Genomic DNA, 6,969 nt, shown 5'->3' with positions numbered 1-6,969 from the left:
GTGTCCGAGTCGGAGGGCTGCGCTGCTGCGGCGGTCTTGAGAGCGAGCTTGAGCGTCATCAAGGCTTCCTTGGCGTCCCCCTTGATGGCGAGGGCACCCTCGCTCCCCGACATCTTCATGAGGTTGTAAGCCGGATGGGTGGCTACCATGAACTGGGCTAGAGCTGGGTACCCGAGGATGGCGTAGTACGGGAGGCCGATGTAGGCGATGTTGAAGTCGATGAGCTTGGTGTGGGAGTTGTCGCGCGTGCCAAAGGTCACGGGGAGGCGGATCTTCCCCAGGGAACGGGCGGAGCCTCCACCAACCCTCGAGAAAGGCTTGCTAGGGTGGAGCCGCTCGAGCGGTACGTGAAGAAGGCTGAAGGCCTAGACGGAGACCACGTTGAGGCAGGCGCCGCCATCGATGAGCATCTTGGTAATGGATACGTGGCAGATGGTGGGTGTGCAAAGCATTGGGAGCACACCCGAGCCAATAGTTGAGGCAGGATGATCCCCAGAGTCGAAGGTGAGGTCGGCCTCGGGCGCGGCCCAGCCCAGCGGAGCCCCCGGGCGCCTGGAAGTGGCGCCTACCTGGCGAAAGAACAGCTGGATGTGACGATCCAAGGGTGGTGCTTGCGAGCCGCCGAGGAGGGCCGCAACTGCTGGTGTGCCGGTGTCCCGTAGCGTGCGGCCAAGAGGCTGCGCAGCTCCTCCCAAGATGCCACAGTGGATCCGGGGAGGTTGAGCAACCAGGCGCGCGGTGCGCCAGCGAGAGCCATGGGAAGCAAGTTGGCCATGACCTTGTTGTCGCCCCCGGCCTTGAGGACAGCCTCCTCATACGCCAGCAGGAAAGCCTTCGGGTTCGCCACGCCGTCGTAGTGCGGCGGCATCTCTGGCTTGAACTTGGGTGGCCACTTCACCCGCCGCAGGGTGGGAGCAAGGGCCCGGAGCCCCTGAGCATCGTTGTGGGCACCCGTAGACCCAGCCGGCGGGGCGGCGCTAGCCATGGAGAACGAGCGAATCGATGGAAGGAAAACCCCGGTGCACCCCCTACCTGGCACGCCAAATGTCGGATCACGGGTTCCGACAAAACCATCAAGGTTCGAACACTGGGGTGCGCACGCATATCTCCTCCTACCGATCCATGTCCTAGCTTTGCTAAGATCTTACGGGCTAACTCGACGGACTCGCAACACAAAGGACACAAGATTTATACTGGTTCGGGCTACCGTTGTGGTGTAATACCTATCGGATGTGTGGTTCCGGCAAACCCTTAAGGATCGAACACTAGGGTGCGCGCAAAGTCTTTCCTTCCCACCAATCGACGCCCTAGCTCACTAAGATCTCGCGGACGAACCTGGCGAACTCGCAACACAGAAAGACACAAGATATATACTGGTTGGGGCCACCATTGTGGTGTAATAGCCTACTCCACTGTGGTGGTGGATTGCCTCTAGGGCTGATGATGAACAGTACAAGGGAAGAACAACCTCCTGAGGTTGAGGTGTTCTTGTGAGTAGGCTCTCGATCGGGTGGGATCAAGCTAAGATGAGATCTGCCTCTACTATGGTGGCTAGCTCTACTTATATAGGCCCTGGTCCTCTTCCCAAATATCGAGCGGGAAGGGAGCCAACAATGGCGGGCTAATTCGAAGGGGGACAACTAGTACAAGCTATCCTGACAAAACTGGTCTTCGCCTGCCAATGGCTCTGGTGGTGACGCCGTCTTAGGCTCCACGATGACCTCCGTCTTGCCATCCTCCTGTTTGGTCTCGTTGCACCAGTATAGCAACCTTTGCCTGATGCCTCGGTACTCTTCGCCTGTGCTGGCCTCCTTAGCAACAAAGAGGAAACAAGGACGCTGCGTGCGCTGGCACCCGCATGGTGTCGTGCGTCATGGCTCACGTCATGAGGGTCTCATGAGGTTTGCCCCGCCTTGATACCTCCGCTCCTCGTGAGCCTGCCTGGCTAGGCCACTCCCGAGGAGGTCTTGCGTTGTCCGCCTCGCGAGGCTTGGACCCTCGCGATGGTCTTGGATGCTTTGTTGGTGATGATGGGACATACGGCCTGCTGGCTCAGCCACGCCGCGGGCCTCAGGCAGGCAAGTCGGGGGACCCCTGTTCCCAGGACGCCACCAGTAGCCCCCGGGCCCAAGGTGCGGTCGGGCTTGGCTTCGCAGCGAAGCCAAGGGCTAAGTTCAGAGCACTGCGGGCCCCAAAAGCCTGCGGCCTCAATTGACGCGTGGCGGTTGATTGGACGTGGGCGTCTCCGCTTCCCCATGCTGTCTCGGCAACTGCATGACTTGACAAGTCCCTGCGACATGCAAGGGAAACCATCATTACCTGCGATCGCGGGAGAGGCCAGTTGGCCTTCTCTTGCTATAAATGGGGAGGGGGCGGAGCCCCCATTGCCCATCTCTTCCTTGCATGCTTGCTTCTTCCTCCTTGCTCCACTGCCAACAACAATGGCACCCATCAGAAAGTTTTCTACTGAAGAGAAAGGAAAGGCTCCCCGCGATGACCCGGGGCCTCTTCCGCCGAAGAGGAGGTCGATTCATCACCGTAATGAGGTGGCGATGCAGGTGGTGTCGAGGCCTTGGTGCAAGCGGCCTCCTTCAGGGTACCCGCTGCCCTTGTACGCCCGAGCCGAGGACTCGGGAGAACGGAGTGACGAGGAGCGCCACCCACACCGCATCCAGGGCCGCCGCGCCTCGGCGACGCGCACCGTCGCCCCTGGGGGGGCCTCTTGAGTTGGTGTTGTGGGCGCCGATGCCTCCGAGCTCCTGGATCCGCTTCCCGCGGTTCTTCTCCAACATGATGCCACTGAGGGGGCCTCTCGAGCTCTGGCTGCAGCACACCGACTACAGCGCTCCGGCGACCGGAGCGGAGATCGAAGCGGTCCCCACCGGCAAGATCTTCATGACGCGCGGCTGGGGCGAGATCGCGCGGGTCTTCCATGCGAGGGGTGCCCTTGCGATCCACTTCGAGTATGACGGCGTCTCCAACTTCTTCAAGGTCTTCGATGCCGAGGGCCGCCGCCTGGAGTGCTGCTCCGGAGAGCAGCACGAGGCTGATGCGCGCCCTCGCGACCACTCCAGCAGCATCCATTGGGAGTCCAGCAGCTCTCCTGAGATCTATGAGACTCAGGAGAAGAGTGACGACAACTACGTGCCCCCGAGCTCTCGCCGCGCTCGGAGCAAAGCTGCGGCGTCCGGCCGTTGCCGTCGTTGATCTGGATGGGGTTGGCGCCAGCCTCTCGTGGCGCACTGTTGATGATGGCGTCCAGCACGAGAGGATGTAGATAGGATTCCCCTTAGTATCAGCTTTTGTTTCCTGCAATGAATCATGAATTACCCCGTGGGGGCATGTAAGGGTCTGTAATGTGATTTGTGCTTATCTTCCTTATTATGAGAATTTGGTGAACGCATGTGCCGTTAAGGCTTGGTCCCCCCTTTCTTTTCTCGCGATAGCTTGTTGCTCTACGCTGACAGGTCTCGGTCCCTAGGCAGGCTACAGCCGTCGCTGGTATGCCAGGTCGCGTGCCGTGGTCAAGGCCAGGAGGTGTGCGGCCCGAGGTCCAGTAAGAGCCCCTGAGGCGCGATGCTCAGGAGGTCCCCCTTCGCGCTCAAGCAGCCATGGTAAGGCGAGAAAGGGAGTCGACGTGGCCACAACGGGTCTACGGCAAGGCGTGAGTGACCATTAGGCCCAAACATTTAGCCGATCCAAGTGCGGGACTTATCTTGTTGATCTCATGGCGACACCTGACGTTGCACTAGGGCTGAGCGCCTACTCGTGTGGCATAGCTAGACTGGCCCATACGAATTTCCCTCCCCTCATGCCTCCTTAGTGCTCTACGTCCTTAGGTCCCGGCCCTCAAGCGAGCTCAGCCGCCACTGGTATGCCAGGTGCGATGCCGTGGTCAAGGCCAGGGGGTGAGGGCTGGAGAGCTAGTAAGAGATCCTGAGTCATGATGCTCAGGAGGCCCCCTTTAACGCGCAAGCGAATTGCACGAGAGAAAAGGAGACTCGCGATGCCGCCTGCTATCCTTCCCACGGGGTCCCTGTGAACAGGCACAAGAAGAAACTCGGTTTGCCGTTACAACTATCTTCCTGCCTCTGGTTGCTCTGGATGAGGAGAAGGCACTGAGGGCCTGGTGAGGTGACGCACGCGGGGCGTGCCGCGAGCCAGAGCTTGACTGCTGAGATTTGTCGGCGTGGTAGGGGCGGAACCATGCACCGGCACCGTTCCTGTGCGGAGGCCCCGGGGGGACGATGATCGAGCAGGTGATATCAGTTGGCAGGTTAGGCATGGAGAGCAGATCAGCTTGGATAAATGCAGGAAGATACATGCCACCGGGTCCGGCCCGAGCGGCTTGGGGATGATGCAACCCGAGGGGCGCCCCCAACAAGGTAAGCAGAAGACATAAGTAAAAGGGATACATGCCGCAGGGATGGACCCATGCGGCCTGGGAATAATGCATCCCATGGGGCACTCCCAGCTAAACGAGCTTGGAAGATGTCACCTGGTTCTGTAGATGAAGCAGAGTTGGTGCAGCTGAAGGCGTGCGCTGGAGAAATGACTCCTCATGAGCCGCTAGAACCTTGAGCCTCGGGAGGCTCTGGGGGCTCGGGAGGTTCCCTGAAGACCGTCTCCATCTCCTCCAGAACGGCGTGGTACCTGGCTTCCTGAGCCACCAGGACACGTCGCATGTTGTGCTGATAGGCCAACGCCACGCTCGGCAAGCCAAAGGGCATACGAATGTAGCTGTGCGACAGGCCCTCGCAGCGGCCCACATGCGAAGGCCAGAAACGCTCCTGAGATGCGGCCCTATTGAGCCCTGGGATGTTGATGGAGACGCGCATCCCAGCATCCTCGCCAGGATGCGGAACTGCGCCTTGTGGGTGGCTGTCGCAGCGCATGGCTCTTGCTTCTTGCAGTTCCTGGATGGTCTTGGTGATGAACTCCTGGGTGGTGGGCACTCCTTGCACTGTGCTCTCCTGAGGGTCACGTGCCGTGAAGCACGCTTCCAAGTGGTGCCCGACCGCCTCCCTCATGAGGTTGGTAAGGTCTGAGGCCCTCCAGAAGAGAGCCCCCGAGCCCTGCCTGAGGAGGGCGCCGGGCTTGCCTTCCTACACGACGGAGGGAGGCGCCCCTAGAGCGGGCGCTGGTCCTGACATGGCCTCTGCCGCGACACCGTCCTCCTGAGGTCCTGAGCGGTGCAGCTTCTTCTTCTTGGGGATAGTCTCTAGAGGGCCCTCATTTCTGCTGTCAGGGTCGTCGATTGCTCCGGCTTGAAAGGCGCGCTCAAGGGAGCACACCGCATCCCTCTCTTCACACGGAACCGTGATGATTCCTCCGCTTCCTGGCATCTTGAGAATGTTGTAGCCGTGATGAGTGACTGCCATGAACCTGGCTAGGTCTGGATACCCGAGGATGGCATTGTACGGCAGGCGAATGTGCGCGGCGTCGAAGTCGACGAGCTCGGTGTGGTAGTTCCTACGCTCCCCGAAGGTGACAGGTAGGCGGACCTTCCCTATCGGCATGGTGGAGCCGTTGGTCACTCCTGAGAAAGGCTTGGTGGGCTGGAGCTGCTCATATGGCACTTGGAGGTTGTCGGAGGTGTCGATGGATAGGACGTTGAGCCCTGCGCCGCCATCGATGAGGGTCTTGGTGACCTGCATATTGCTGATGACTGGGGAACACAACATAGGGAGGGTGCCAGCGGTGGCTGTGCACTTGAGTTGATCCGCCGAGTTTAAAGTAGTGGCGCATTGGGACCACCTGAGCGGGCGCGTGGCCTCGAGCTTGGGAAGCGCCGCGTTCACCTCGCGAGCAAACTGCTTGAAGACGCGCTGGGAGGCTGGGGCCTAGGCGCCGCCCAAAATGCAGGCGATCGCGCGCGGCTCCTGGAAGCCCCAGCCCCCTCGTCCTGGCGGTGGTCGTCGTTCCTTCTTGGCGGCGACAGCGGGGGAAGACCGGCGTTGCCCTGGGGGCGATCTTCACAAGGCGGGTCCCTCCAGGGACCCTCGCGAGATTGGTCCTGCCAGCGGTCCTCACGAGGCTGGGCGCGCCACTCCTGGCGCTGGCCACGGTCGTCCCATCATCCGCGTCCACGTCCTCCTCCACGCCCGCAGCCCCAGTCATTGCGCTCGGGGCGTCGACCGTAGCGTCCTTCTCGTGGCTCTAAGCTCTTGACAATCGCTAGTATTGTGGGTGTTCAGGTTGTGGAAAGCGCAGAATGGTCGGCCGTTCTTGGATGACTCGGGCTGATCTCTGCCTTGCTTGATGTCGGGCTCTGCTGCGAGCACAGCTACCTCCTTGGCCTTGGCCTTCTTCTCCTCCACGCCCACGGCTGGCGGCTCAAGGAGAGAGAGGCGCCCCTCCTCAGCTCTTGCGCACATGTTCGCCAGGTTGAACAGCTCCTGAGATGTGCAGAGCTCCTCATGGATGGCGAGCTCTTCCTTCATCTTGATGTCACAGACGCCGTCAGAGAACGCGAAGATGATGGCCTCGTCCGTGACCTTGGGATCTTGAGGTGGGTGTTGTTGAAGCGCTGGATGTACTTCTAGAGGGTCTCTCCTGGCTGCTGCCTGATGCGGCGTAAATCACCCGTGGCCGGGGGGCGGTCACGAGTGACCTAGAAGTTGGCGACGAAGTGGTCGCGCATCTCGTCCCAGGAGGAGATCGAGCCGTGCTGCAGGTTCAGGAGCCTGCAGCGAGCTCCATCCTTGAGAGCCATGGGAAACCAGTTCACCATGACCTTTTCGTCGCCGTTGGCCGCTTCGATGCTAAGCTCATAGAGCTGCAGGAACTCCGCGGGGTCAGCGGTACCGTCGTAGCGAGGAGGCAAATCCGGCTTGAACTTGCCTGGCCAGGCAATGCTACACAACTCGGGAGTGAAGGCGCGGCAGCCAGCCGTGGTTGCCGGGGCCCGCCTCACAGGTGGAGCTTGTACTTGACGAGGTGCACGCTGCACCGCTGCGGGTGGTGCGC

The sequence above is a fragment of the Triticum dicoccoides genome, chromosome 6A (genome assembly GCF_002162155.2).
Source record: "Triticum dicoccoides isolate Atlit2015 ecotype Zavitan chromosome 6A, WEW_v2.0, whole genome shotgun sequence".
NCBI lineage: Eukaryota > Viridiplantae > Streptophyta > Magnoliopsida > Poales > Poaceae > Triticum > Triticum dicoccoides.
The sequence above is the reverse complement of the archived record's forward strand: the minus strand, read 5'-3'. Positions refer to the sequence as shown.